The sequence below is a fragment of the Homarus americanus genome, unplaced genomic scaffold (genome assembly GCF_018991925.1).
Source record: "Homarus americanus isolate GMGI-L3 unplaced genomic scaffold, GMGI_Hamer_2.0 scaffold19117, whole genome shotgun sequence".
In the NCBI taxonomy this organism is placed as follows: Eukaryota; Metazoa; Arthropoda; class Malacostraca; order Decapoda; family Nephropidae; genus Homarus; species Homarus americanus.
The window spans coordinates 4651956-4665093 of record NW_024754704.1 but is presented as its reverse complement, the minus strand read 5'-3'; positions in this window follow the sequence as shown (position 1 = coordinate 4665093).

Below are 13138 nucleotides of genomic sequence, written 5' to 3'. Positions count from 1 at the left end.
AGACTTAATAGTGGAAGTAGGCAACACTTATAATGTTCAGGGGCAATTTAGTCTGAGGCACTTTCACAGAACAGGATGTTAATTGTTTGGCACTTTAATTTTAAACTGGATAATATAATTTTTTTATTTATAATTTAAAAAATACTGATATTGTATGTGGTTCTCTTCACTTAGGAAACTATACTTAACGTTAACTGTAGAATCTTATAACTACTGTACACACACGAGGCGTTAATGGGGTCAGGGAAGCCATCATAACACAAAAAGTTTGCAGTAAATATTTAAAGTTCATGTAAATGAGTGTAGGTACTGAGGTGTAGTGCACTGGTGATAGATATGAATGCTGGACTCCGACTGAGGCATGGGCCGTGTGATGCCCACACAAGCAGCCCAGACCAATGCAGGATTTTCCAGACTTTAAAATATTTCTGATAAATAAAGGGGAAGTCCAGAGCACGGAACGAGAGTCCTTTAAAAAACGAATTCTGATATTTTGAAGTCTGATTTATTGAGGCTTTACTGTATGAAGTACAGTACTTTTTATTAGAAGCTTTTTAATGTTCTTTTCACAATACACAGACCCCATACAATTATCTGTTAACTGACAACCAATTTAACATTCTACTAATTTTTCACTCTTGTAAACTATTTCCCACTACAGTACACAACAGGTGTTTATTCTATAAATAGCTATTCAGGTATCCCTCACTATCCAAATGATCACTTTCTCAATATTTTATTCATCCCAATATTCCATTTTTATACCTGTACAAGTACTGTACCTGTACTATACAAAAAATGGGGGGGGGGGGGTGATAGGTTCTCCTGACATCTTACCTTTTTGAAGCCAATATCAGCTGAATATTCTCTGAAGCACTGACGACACATCATGAGGCCATACTTCCTGATGAGTCCATGACGGTTAGAGCACGACCGGCTGAAAGATGTACAAAATTATAAATTTATGAAAAGTTTGTTTTCACATTTCTAAATACAAATCATTCAATACGTAACAAAAATGAATATAACAGCAAAAGTAAAGATTTATTATCAATAATCACATACCTAATCTCCCTCTACAGCTATGCACTTGTCCCATCATTCTACAAGTTTTCTTATTCCTATGGCAAAAAACACTTTCAGCTGACTCCGTAACCAATTTTAGATTTCTTTCTCCACTATTCGAAAAATGCTTTCCACGTTATGTACTGTACCAACAATGGCATTCAAATCTGTTGCAATTTGTTCAATTGTAATACGTCGGTTTCCAAAAATTTCCAGCTCAATGTCTTGATGCAATGTAATAATAATAATAATAATTAACGGTTTATTGAAAGAGCTTGGCAGCCAGAAGGCTGAAAATATAGTTACATAATTGGGGAATGGGTTTCGAATTACAAATAATATACAAATAAGATAAGTGATAAAAATAAGATATATAACAACTAGATAGGGAAAAGCTCAAACTACAGGGCATTTCAACATAGTGACAGTGCAAGTAGTAGTATTTACTGGGAGCAAATACACTGGTTTATTACAAGTTATTGATAATTTTTACAATGGTTGCGACTGGGCTGTTCTTATAGCGATCAGTTCGTGCACGTATGGGCTGGATGCGGTTGTGGTGTCGAACAGTAATTCTCGGGCTAGGGATCTCAGGTGGTAGTAGGAGCCGGTGTCGAGGATGGTGCAGAAGCTTCTTACCAAATTTGCAGATGAGGTCATGGTGATGGTCAGTGAGAGTCGAAAGGGTCAGTGTGTTGAGCGCTTCTTGATATGTGGAGTAGGAAGGGGAGAATAATCTTGCATGCCCTCTTTTGCACTTTTTCTAGGTGTTTACGTTGTGTGGCATTTAGGGAGGAAGACCAAGTAGGGGAGGCATAGGTGAGCTTGGGAAGTATGAATATTGAGTAAACACTGAGGAGCTCGGGTGCAGGAACTCCGAGGGACTTGAGTCGGCGGAGGAGGTGGAGACGGAAACTGGAGGATTTGACAACTTCACTGACGTGTGGTTTCCAATTTAGTTTGTTGTCTATGGTGACGCCGAGGAGCTTCGTGGAATCTACAACCTGGAGTGTGTTCGGACCTAAATTAATGGAAGGGGGTGGGACAATGTCGGAGAAGAGGTTGATGTGCATAACCATGGTCTTGGTATGGTTGATGGTGACGTGGCTGTTGGTGGCCCAGTTTTGGAGACTGTTCAATAAATCCTGAAGGGCGGTATAGTCGGGAGCAGAATTGTTGACGCTGATCCCAATGGTGGAATCGTCGACATATTTCCAGCAAGCGGGGGTTTCTCTTAGGGCATCATTGATGAGCATAAGGAAGCAGAGTGGTCCCATCTTGGCGCCTTGGGGACGCCACAGTTGAGTAACTGAAAGGTGGAGACAGCCCCTCGGAAGCGTACAGCTTGGCGTCGGTCACTGAGGAAGTCTGTAAGCCATGGTTTAAGACTTCTCCGAAGCCCGAGGTCAATAGCTTTGTTGATGATTATATTGTGGTCGACTAGGTCGAATGCTTTAGTGAAATCAATGAAGGAGACAGCTACAGACGGTTTTCGTTTCTCGAGATGGCAGTATATGTAATCGAGAAAGCTGACAAGACAGCAAGTGGTGGAGGAAGTTTTCATATTGCCAAATTGCCGAGGGTCTACAACTCCTGCAATATCAGCACAAGCCCAGTCGAACACAAAACTTTCACAGATTAGGCTGGGTATTGGGGTAATTGCAATAGGTCGTAGCTGATTTAAGGATTGTGGGCTGGTTGACTTGGGCACTGGTGATACATAAGAGGTCTTCCAGTCAGCTGGGCATCTGGCTTGACTGAGAGAAGAATTGATGATGGAGCATAGGGGCTTAGCAAGCTCCAGGGAGAACTCCTTGAAGAGTTTCATTGGTAAGTCAATGGGGGTGGTAGAGCGTTTTAATTTTAGTTTGTCCAGAAGTTTTGCGACTTCAAATTCTTCTACTAAGTCAGTGGGAAGGGGGGCTGGTAGGTAAGCAGGAAAAGTGAATCTTTGGCAGGCCGTCTGACACTATCTTCATCAACAATGTTTGTTGGACCATTCTTGAATTACTCAATCCACTTACAAATTTTCACTCGACTGATGCAATTTATCTGTATTGAAGTCACACTCTGCGATGAATTTCACTTGGTTTTATCCATTCCGAATTTAAAAAAGGAATAACAGATCATGGTTCTTCCAAAGTACAAATTTTAAGCGGAGTGCTCATCATTAACGCAACACTTACTCGAGACTAATAGAATGAACTGGCTAAAAAAACAGATGAAGATGTAGCATATGCAGGTGTAAACATGTTGTACATGAGACCTGCACATGCCCCTCCCCTTTGCGGTCTACATCAAAATCTCGCGTTACTTATTGAATAACCCTCACAAGTTTTCAATATACTGCACAGTACGCATAACCTCAGATACCCGGTATTTAACCATCCAGAACTCTCAAGCAACTCATAATTGTTTTGGTGGGTTCAAGTTCCATTATGTAATGTCTAATCACGTTTTTTTTCCAAAAACTCGCAATCAGCTCCATATACTTTATGTGACACCCATCACAGACTTCCATGGTCGGATTCCGGGACTTAGAAACCTTCCATATCAGGATAGGTTAAAGAAACTTAACTTGCATTCCCTAGAAAGATGAAGAGTGCGGGGAGATATGATAGAAGTATTTAAATGGGTGAAAGGAATCAATAAAGGGGATATAGATAAAGTTCTTATAATATTCGAGCAGGATAGGACTCGGAGCAACGGATTCAAGTTGGATAAGTTTAGGTTTAGGAGGGAGATAGGAAGAAACTGGTTCACAAATAGGGTGGTGGACGAGTGGAACAAGCTTAGCAACTTTGTAGTAAGTGCGGGAACTCTGGAAAGTTTCAAAAGGAGGCTAGATAGATTCATGGATGATAGAGAGTGGTAGTAGCTCTCGACAGGAGCTGCCATGCACAGGCCAACCGGCCTATTGCAGACTCCTTATTTTCTTATGTTCTTATGTTCTTATGAACTGAACTTGAATTTCAAAATATGAGAGACCCAAAATAAACTCGAATTTGATTCGTCCAAATATACTGCAAATTAAACCCAAAATCATTTTAATTGGTTCCAAAAGCAAAAACGCTTTTGATTGGCTGCGTGACGTGTATGGGAACACATGCACATGATGATTTATGAAGGAGACACGTAGTGTTGGAGGTGAGGCAGGCGATAATGGAGGAAGATTAATGGAAGAAAATAGAGAAAATTTTGGGTATTATTGCGTTTACACACCGTTCATTCCTACCACTAATCTAATATCATATTCGAATAAGACGTCTAATTATAAGATAATTTTCATCTACAGTATTACATTACAGGCGGAAATGTATAATAACGGAGATGGCTTTTCCCCCCCAAAATTCTATTTTCTTCCATTAACCTCCCGCCATCATCGTCTGCCTCTCACCCAATACTGCGTGTCTCTCGCATCTCCTTCATAAATCATTATGCACATGCGTACCCGTACACGTTACGCGGCCAATCAAAAACGTTTTTGCTTTTGGAACCAATTAAAATGATTTTGGGTTTAATTCAGAGTATATTTGGCCCAATCAAAATCGAGTTTTATTTTGGGTCTCTCATATTTTGAAATTCCAGTTCAGTTCCGACCATGGAAGTCTGCGATGGATGTCACTTTAAAGTATATGGAGCTGATTGCGAGTTTTTGGAAAAAAAAACGTAGAAACTATAGAATTTTTTCGATCGCATGGCATTCTTCCAACCTCAGTAAAGTGTAACGAGAGCAAGACTGAATGTAAATATCGCAAAGACCAACATATGTGGCGCTGTGTAAGAATCACCAGAATCCAACGACGAACAAGAACCAGGCCAATAAGGTAAGAAAAAGGTGATTCCATCATATGGTGAATCGGTTGGTTAGGTTTTTCTAGTGTTTTTTTTTGTGTAATTTTTAGTCGCTTAGCCACTTTTTTTTCGGAAAACGTCAAACGAAAAAAAACGGCTAATTTCCGCCAAAAATGAAGGTCAAATTTGGTCTAAACACACACAAATACACAAGAATTATATATTTTTTACTTGCTAAAAGTGAACGGTGACATTGAAAATTTACCAAATTTTGGATATGCTATCTCCGTTATTATACATTTCCGCCGGTAATGTAATAGATGAAAATTATCTTATAATTAGACGTCTTATTCGAATATGATAACAGATTAGTGGTATAGGAATGAACGGTACTACAAGAAAATAATACCCAAATCTTTTCATAGAATTCACTAAACTTTTATTCAGATACACAAATGCAAGTAGAGACATTAATAAATTGTGAAGGTAAGATAATACCATTAATACTTGGCCGTCAACAGTGTAAACAACTTGCACGTGGGTGAATCAGGTACAGAGTTTTCAAGTTCTCTACCTTATTAATACCAAAATACCGCTATTTTTCCATATAAATATAACAAGTACACTACTATACAATACTAACCACCGACGTGAGCCTGGGCCGTATTTTTTAGGGTGAGAATTCCAGACAGCCTCAAAACCCATGTTGATGTTGCCGAGGGAGACAGAGAAGGAAGGCGAGGCGGCGGAATGGTTCTCATATAGAACACTATATTGTTTTAAGGTTTATAATTTAACGTTCTCATACAATTATACTAGAAAATAAAATAACAATTATTAATTAAAAAATATTGAGAAATAAAACGTAAATACTACATAATGTGATGTATGTTTCAAAGTTGAGCATACAAGTGATGAAACAAAATACTGACGACTAGAATTATTTTCCAGAGTGTAACTCACCCCTGAAGATGTGAATTACACGAAAGCGCTTGGGAACTTCGTGTTTTCTTCTTTCCTTGTGGTTATCAGCATATACCTAGATCACGCGCACCTACAGTGATTTACTTGCGTATATATATATATATATATATATATATATATATATATATATATATATATATATATATATATATATATATATATATATATATATATATATATTATACATCCTGTACATGCAAATAAATCACTGTAAGTGTGCGTGATCCATGTATATGCTGATAACCATATAAGAAACAAGAAAACACGAAAACTTTTTCTTTTTTACGTTTTTATTTTACCCCCTTCACCACTGATAGGCTCGTTAGCCGCTTGGGCGATTGGTCAAGTCTCTGTTACGCACTGTTGGCAAGTATTGGGCATGCACTGGCCCCTGAATGTATCTGAACCTGCCCCAGTAGTGCATATCAAGCCTGGTCTTGAAAGAGTTCATACTCGGTGCCGTCACAACACTCTCTGGCAGATTGTTCCAGGAGTTCACAACTCTCATTTAGAAAAAGTTACACCTCACTTTTCTGGGTTTGCGGCTTCCTCAATCTTGAGCTGTGACCCCTTGTGGGGCGAGCGTCAGCCAACTTCAGGTAAGAGCACTCGACCGAGTAATGCCCTTTAAGAGGCTTATTCACCTCAATTAGTGCAGGCACCAGTCTGGTGGCCCTCCTTTGGACATTTTCAATCAACTGACAGCCCCTGGCATATCTTTGGGACCAGATGGGGTGATAGTACTCCCGACGGGGAAGCACTTCACTCTTGAAGATTATTACGAGGGACGGACCATCTAGTTATCTGAGCGACCTTTTATATGACCTAACAATTTAGTTGCCTGATTTACCTTCTTCTTGCAATGGCCCGGGAACTTCAACTCATTGTCAACATAGACACCTCTTAAACATAGTAACATTGAATCTTAGCAGCCATTTTTTCGATCATTCTTGGAGCTCACAGAGATCCTTCTGCAGCTCTTCACAGTCTGCTTGGTTCGTAATTTTCCGAAATAACTTGGCGTCATCCGCAAACATTTGTATGGAGGAATGTACAGTGTCATGCATACCATTTATGAAGTAAACAAACAACAGCGGGCCCAATACACTGCCCTGTGGTACCCCGCTTGTGATGGGTACACATGATGATTTTGTGCCATTAATCACCACACACTACCTGCGGTCATGTAGAAAGTCTTCGATCCACGCTAGGACATTTTCCCGAATCCCGTATCCTTCGTTAAATTTTTAGCCTTTCATTGGGTACCCTGTCGAAAGCCTTGGCAAAATCTCGGCATATATTGTCAATATTACCACCTTGTTCCAGAATATGGGTCAAAATATCCAGTACCTTGAGTAATTGTGTTAAGCAGGAGCGCCCCGGCATAAAACCGTGTTGGCAATCCTTAACAAGGCTGTTTCGTAGTAGATGTTCCATCATGGCATCTCTTATAATGCTCTCCCGTACTTTACATGCTATGCTGGTCAGGCTTCCCGGTATATAGTTGTTCGTGGAGTGACGATCGCCCTTCTTGAAGATAGGACTCGCATAAGCCATTTTCCATTCACTGGGGACCTTTTGTTCATCCAGGCATTTACAAAACAGGATTTTCAGGAGCTCGGCAAGCTCGTTGCACAACTCTCTTAGCACTCTAGGATGCACATTGCACCATGTCAGGGCCAGGACTCTTATGAACCTTTAACTTTGAGTTTTCTTCTTATAACCTCTTCTGTGAACACAATGTGGGTCAGTGCTGTGTCGAACCTTCTGTCCTCAAACACAAGAAGTTTAATTGTATCCTCTCTTGTGAACACCGAGAAAAAGAAGCTGTTTAATGCCTCCGCTTTATCCTGGTCAGAATCTGCGTAACTACCATCTTCAAGCTTCAGGTCATATACACCTACTCGAATTTTTAATTTTGACTTGGCATAGCGGTAAAATGCCTTTGGGTTTGACTTGACCTCACTGGCAAACAGCCTTTTGAACTCCTTTTCACCCCTTCTTCACTTGGAAACTTTGTGTTTTCTTGCTTCTTATTGGGTTATCAGCATATATATATATATATATATATATATATATATATATATATATATATATATATATATATATATATATATGCTGATAACCACAAGGAAAAGGAAAACACGAAGTTCCCAAGCGCTTTCGTGTAATTCACAGCTTCAGGGGTGAGTACAGACTAAGGAGAAGTACATAACAAGGTATTTATATACAGAGGAGGGTGATATAGAACATAAGAACATAAGAAAATAAGGAGTCTGCAATAGGCCGGTTGGCCTGTGCATGGCAGCTCCTGTCGAGAGTTACTACCACTTTCTATCATCCATGAATCTATCTAGCCTCCTTTTGAAACTTTCCAGAGTTCCAGCACTTACTACAAAGTTGCTAAGCTTGTTCCACTCGTCCACCACCCTATTTGTGAACCAGTTTCTTCCTATCTCCCTCCTAAACCTAAACTTATCCAACTTAAATCCGTTGCTCCGAGTCCTATCCTGCTCGGATATTATAAGAACTTTATCTATATCCCCTTTATTGATTCCTTTCACCCACTTAAATACTTCTGTCATATCTCCCCGCACTCTACGTCTTTCTAGGGAATGCAAGTTAAGTTTCTTTAACCTATCCTGATATGGAAGGTTTCTAATTCCCGGAATCATTTTCGTCATTCTTCGCTGCACCGACTCTAGTGAATTGATATCCATTCTATAATAAGGGCACCAGAACCGAACCGCATAATCGAGGTGCGGCCTGACTAGCGCAAGATATAGTTCAATAAGAACTCTGCACTCTTATTACTTACACTTCTAGATATAAAACCCAATACTCTGTTTGCCTTATTTCGCTGTTTTCTAGGCCGTAGGTCCGGGCTTACAAGTACCCCTAGGTCTCTTTCACAAGTCGACTTCTCTAGGTTGATGTTGTTAAGGCTGTATACATTGACAGTATTTGTTCTTCCAATATTAAGTACGCTGCACTTGCTGGTGTTGAATTTCATTTGCCATTTTTCAGACCACCCCTGCAGTTTATTTAGATCCTCCTGTAATGCATTTGCATCATGCCCTGAATTAATCTGCCGCCCTATTTTGGTGTCATCCGCAAACTTGCTTATGTCATTGCTGATCCCAGTATCTAGATCGTTTTTGTAGATTATGAACAAGAGTGAGCCTAGTACCGACCCCTGGGGAACCCCACTGGTTACACGGCCTCACTCAGATTTAACACCATCTACGCTGACCCTCTGTGTTCTATAGGTGAGCCATGATTTTACCCAATTTAAAACTTTCCCCTCGATACCATGAGCCTTAATTTTTCTCAGAAGCCTCTGATGTGGTACTCTGTCAAATGCTTTGCTAAAGTCTAAGTAAATAACATCGTAATTTTCGTCATTATCTACTACCTCGAAGACTTTCCTAAAAAACGTCAGCAGATTTGTTAGACAAGATTTTCCCTTTGTAAACCCATGTTGCGAGTCGTAGATTAATTTGCTTTTCTCTAGATGCGATCGGATGCTGTCTGCTATAATTGATTCAAGAAATTTCCCCACTACTGACGTCAAACTGATCGGCCGGCAATTTGACGCTGATGCTCTGTCTCCCTTTCTGAATATGGGTACTACATTTGCCTGTTTCCACAAGTCTGGCACAACTCCGGTGTCTAATGATTTTGTAAATAAATTTACAAGGGGTCGTCTAATCTGTTCCGCTTATGGCGCCGTGAACCTCTAATGGGGACTACCCGTATCACTTAGGTGGTCAGAGTAACGTTTTACCAAATCCGGCTTCGAAACACGAGGATCCATATACAGTAAAACCTCGATAAACCGACTTTCGGATGAACCGTCAATCCCGAACTCCTAATATTTTTTTTTTTTTTTTACGGGGATTAGCCCACCCGGGCACAGGTCACTGACCCACTTCGGGGTCTGGGGGGCGATAATGTAATAATATTAATGATAATGATAATAATAATAATAATAGTAATAAAGAACCATAAATAAATGCAAAAATGAAAAAAACATCAAGAATGAGAAACAACATATGTATGTTGTGTTGTCAATAGTAAGAGAAGCAATTGAGACCCTGCAATTGTGAGTAAATGAGGCAGAAAGTCAGATCAGCGACCTGGGACTTGGTAAAAATTTTTGTGATGACATAGGCCTACATACAGTATGTTCTTTGACTTTTCCATTTTTTATTCACGGTTTCTGTGCTGGTTCATATTTATTTACTAAAGTGGTTTATGTTTTAAAGCAAATTCTATTGAAATATGAATGGCAAATGAACAAAAATTAATAGAGGGAATTAAATGAGGTAGGTTAGGGAAAGGTACTTTGAAAATGAATGTTTTATTTCCGTAGACTTTATGTACTATTAACCGACCTTTCGGATTATCCGTCGGCCCCTTCCCCCCATATGTGGTCGGTTAATCGAGGTTTCACTGTATATTTCATTAGCTAATGAAAAAAAAAAAATATATATATATATATATATATATATATATATATATATATATATATATATATATATATATATATATATATATATATATATATATATATATATATATATATATATATATATATCATTGTGTGTAAAAAAACTGATCAAACTTATTTAAGACAAATTAAAAAGTGCCAACAATAATAAATTCTTGGGTCAATTTGGTCTGAACCTCTCATGTGATGTGTTCGGTATTACACACTTAACAACACCGTAAAGATAAATGGATGAAATAATTTGTGATAAGCTAAGGAACGAAAAAGTTATGTTAATCCATCACAATTCAAAAATATTGTCTTCTTTCTCTAATTGCTTTCTACACATTCAAGACTGAATCAACATCAAGTATTTCTTTTCATTCTATTATTTCCTCTTAATGGTTTTAGTTTTAATTTAAGTGATTATCATTCTCACTTTTTCAATTTGCAGTATATGAATGTAAACAAAGGCAAAATAAAGAGAAAAGAATAAAGAGTTGAAGAAAGACATGGAGAATCACATAATAGCCAAGGGAAAGAAATAGGTACTGTACAGTGCACAGATACATTCAGGAGCCAGTGCATGCCCAGTACTTGCCAACAGTGAGTAACAGAGATGTGACCGATCGCCCCAGCAGCTAATGAGGAGGATAAAATTACAAGTAAAAGTACAATATAAACATGATGTGATAAAGAACAAAATGTGGGGTGAATAAGATACAAAGAATAAGAAAATCTGTAAAGGAATGTGAAGAAGTGGGAATGAAAGAGGTGTCAGGCAGAGAGCTGACCAAGGTCTGCAGTGAAACCATGACTGATGAGGAGGATGTTCCTAAAGTACGGTAATAGATTACATTACGCAGTGTGATGTTCACCTTTACCCCCATCAACATTTTTCTTTCTTCCATTTATGCTTTTTTCCCTTCATTCTATATTTAGATGCTTCATTCAGGTTTCAGATTTAACTTTTATTACATGTTCCACTGTTTACCTTCCAAAATGGGTGTGTATGAGGAATATTTGTCAAAATATTGTCTTCTACCACCCATCTTCACACCCTCCATTACAGAACATCCAACTTCATCACTTTTTGTACATATCACTGATGTAGTCGAGGCAGAGACCTTCTGTATCATCACTTGTTTGAAGTAAAGGTACAGTAATGTGTAGCCACATTTGTATACAGTACAGTATACTGAATACCGGTATGAAGAGATAAGTAACTTAGAGAGAAGTAGGAAAATTTGTAGGCTGCTAATACAGGTGTATCCAGTTTTTAGTAAAAAGAAATTAAAAATAGAAGAGAAAAAGTCTATATTAATCAACACCACGAAGATGCCGGAAAACCAGCTTTTTGAAGAGAGCCAGGTTGTACGAGTATAGAAACACATAAGACAGAGCATTCCACAGTTTGGCTGTGTTATGAGCCCCGTGCCTTGCAGGCGGTACACAGGATGACTAATCCACCAAACATTGCCCGTTAAAGTGATATTGCCCTGTATATAAAGTGATAACCAAATTGGTACTAATAGTTATAACCAAACTGCTATTGCAAGTGATAAGCAAAACCATGGTACAGGTACTGTATAAATCAGCGGTTCTCGCAAACAAAATTTTGGTTGCTGAGTTGTTCAAATGGATTGACTAACTACCTTGGCTTTCTACTTCATGGCTTGGTGAGTTGCAAGGAAAATGGCATCCCATACATTTGGAGAAGACCTCATTAAACCTGCTGTTGTTGATATAGTTGCTGTGGCTAAGAAACAGTATGTTGTGCCTTTGTCAAATGTTACAATCCGCTCTCGCATCAGCGATATGTCGCTCAATATCAAGGAATAAATTATTGCAGCAGTAAAAGCTTTAACTGAATGAAACAATGTACGTCTGTGATGAAACTCACCTGATTGGCTACAGTATGTCAGTTGTAGAAGAGAGAAGGATACGGAAGCTTTTTTTTCCTGCCCGCTGGTCACAAATGCGACAGGCCATGATACCTTTGCATGGCGCATCACTTCTTCAAAGAAGAAGAGCTGACATGGACTCAATGTTACATATGTACAGTGGTCCCGCGGTTAACGAGCACAATCCGTTCTAGAAGGTTGCTCATTAACCGAAAAACTCGTTAACCGAAACCATTGTTTCAATGGGTTTTTGGGTAATTGGTTCCAGCTCACCGAAAATTGCCTAAATTCAACAAAAAAGGTAGAAAAGTACACTTACTTTGAGGTGTGCATGTAGAAGGCTCCTGGATGATGATGATGATGATGATGGGAATTAGAATGGGGGTGGAAGAGAAGGGAGAAGAGAAGGCATTGGGGTGGAAGAGAAATCACCCCATGGCGCCATTTCACCCATAAAATTTTAGTTCTCTTGGTGTAATTCAAGATTATTTTCTTTAAATCAACACTGCACTGCATTATATATTGTCAATATGTAAAATAAATTTCAAAATGACCAATAACTTGCTTGCAAACAGAAAAAAACATTTAGTTGAAGTGTGTCTCAAGCAAGATGTTACCTCCACTGAAAAGACACAAAGACTGACGCCTGTATGGTGTGTTGAGAGGCTGGATGGCGCGCATAAAACTAGTTTCATTACCTTCAATTATGTTCAATAATTGTTAAAATGACTAAAAAAAATTAATATCAAACTTTTAAAATTATTGAATAGTATAAACTTCTTGATATTTGCTAAAATGGTAAGGAATTTAAGCCCTAGAACCAATTACAGTGTACTGTATTGGTAGACTAATACTACAGCTGGTGGACCGCCAAATGCAAGCGAAAACATGTTCTGGT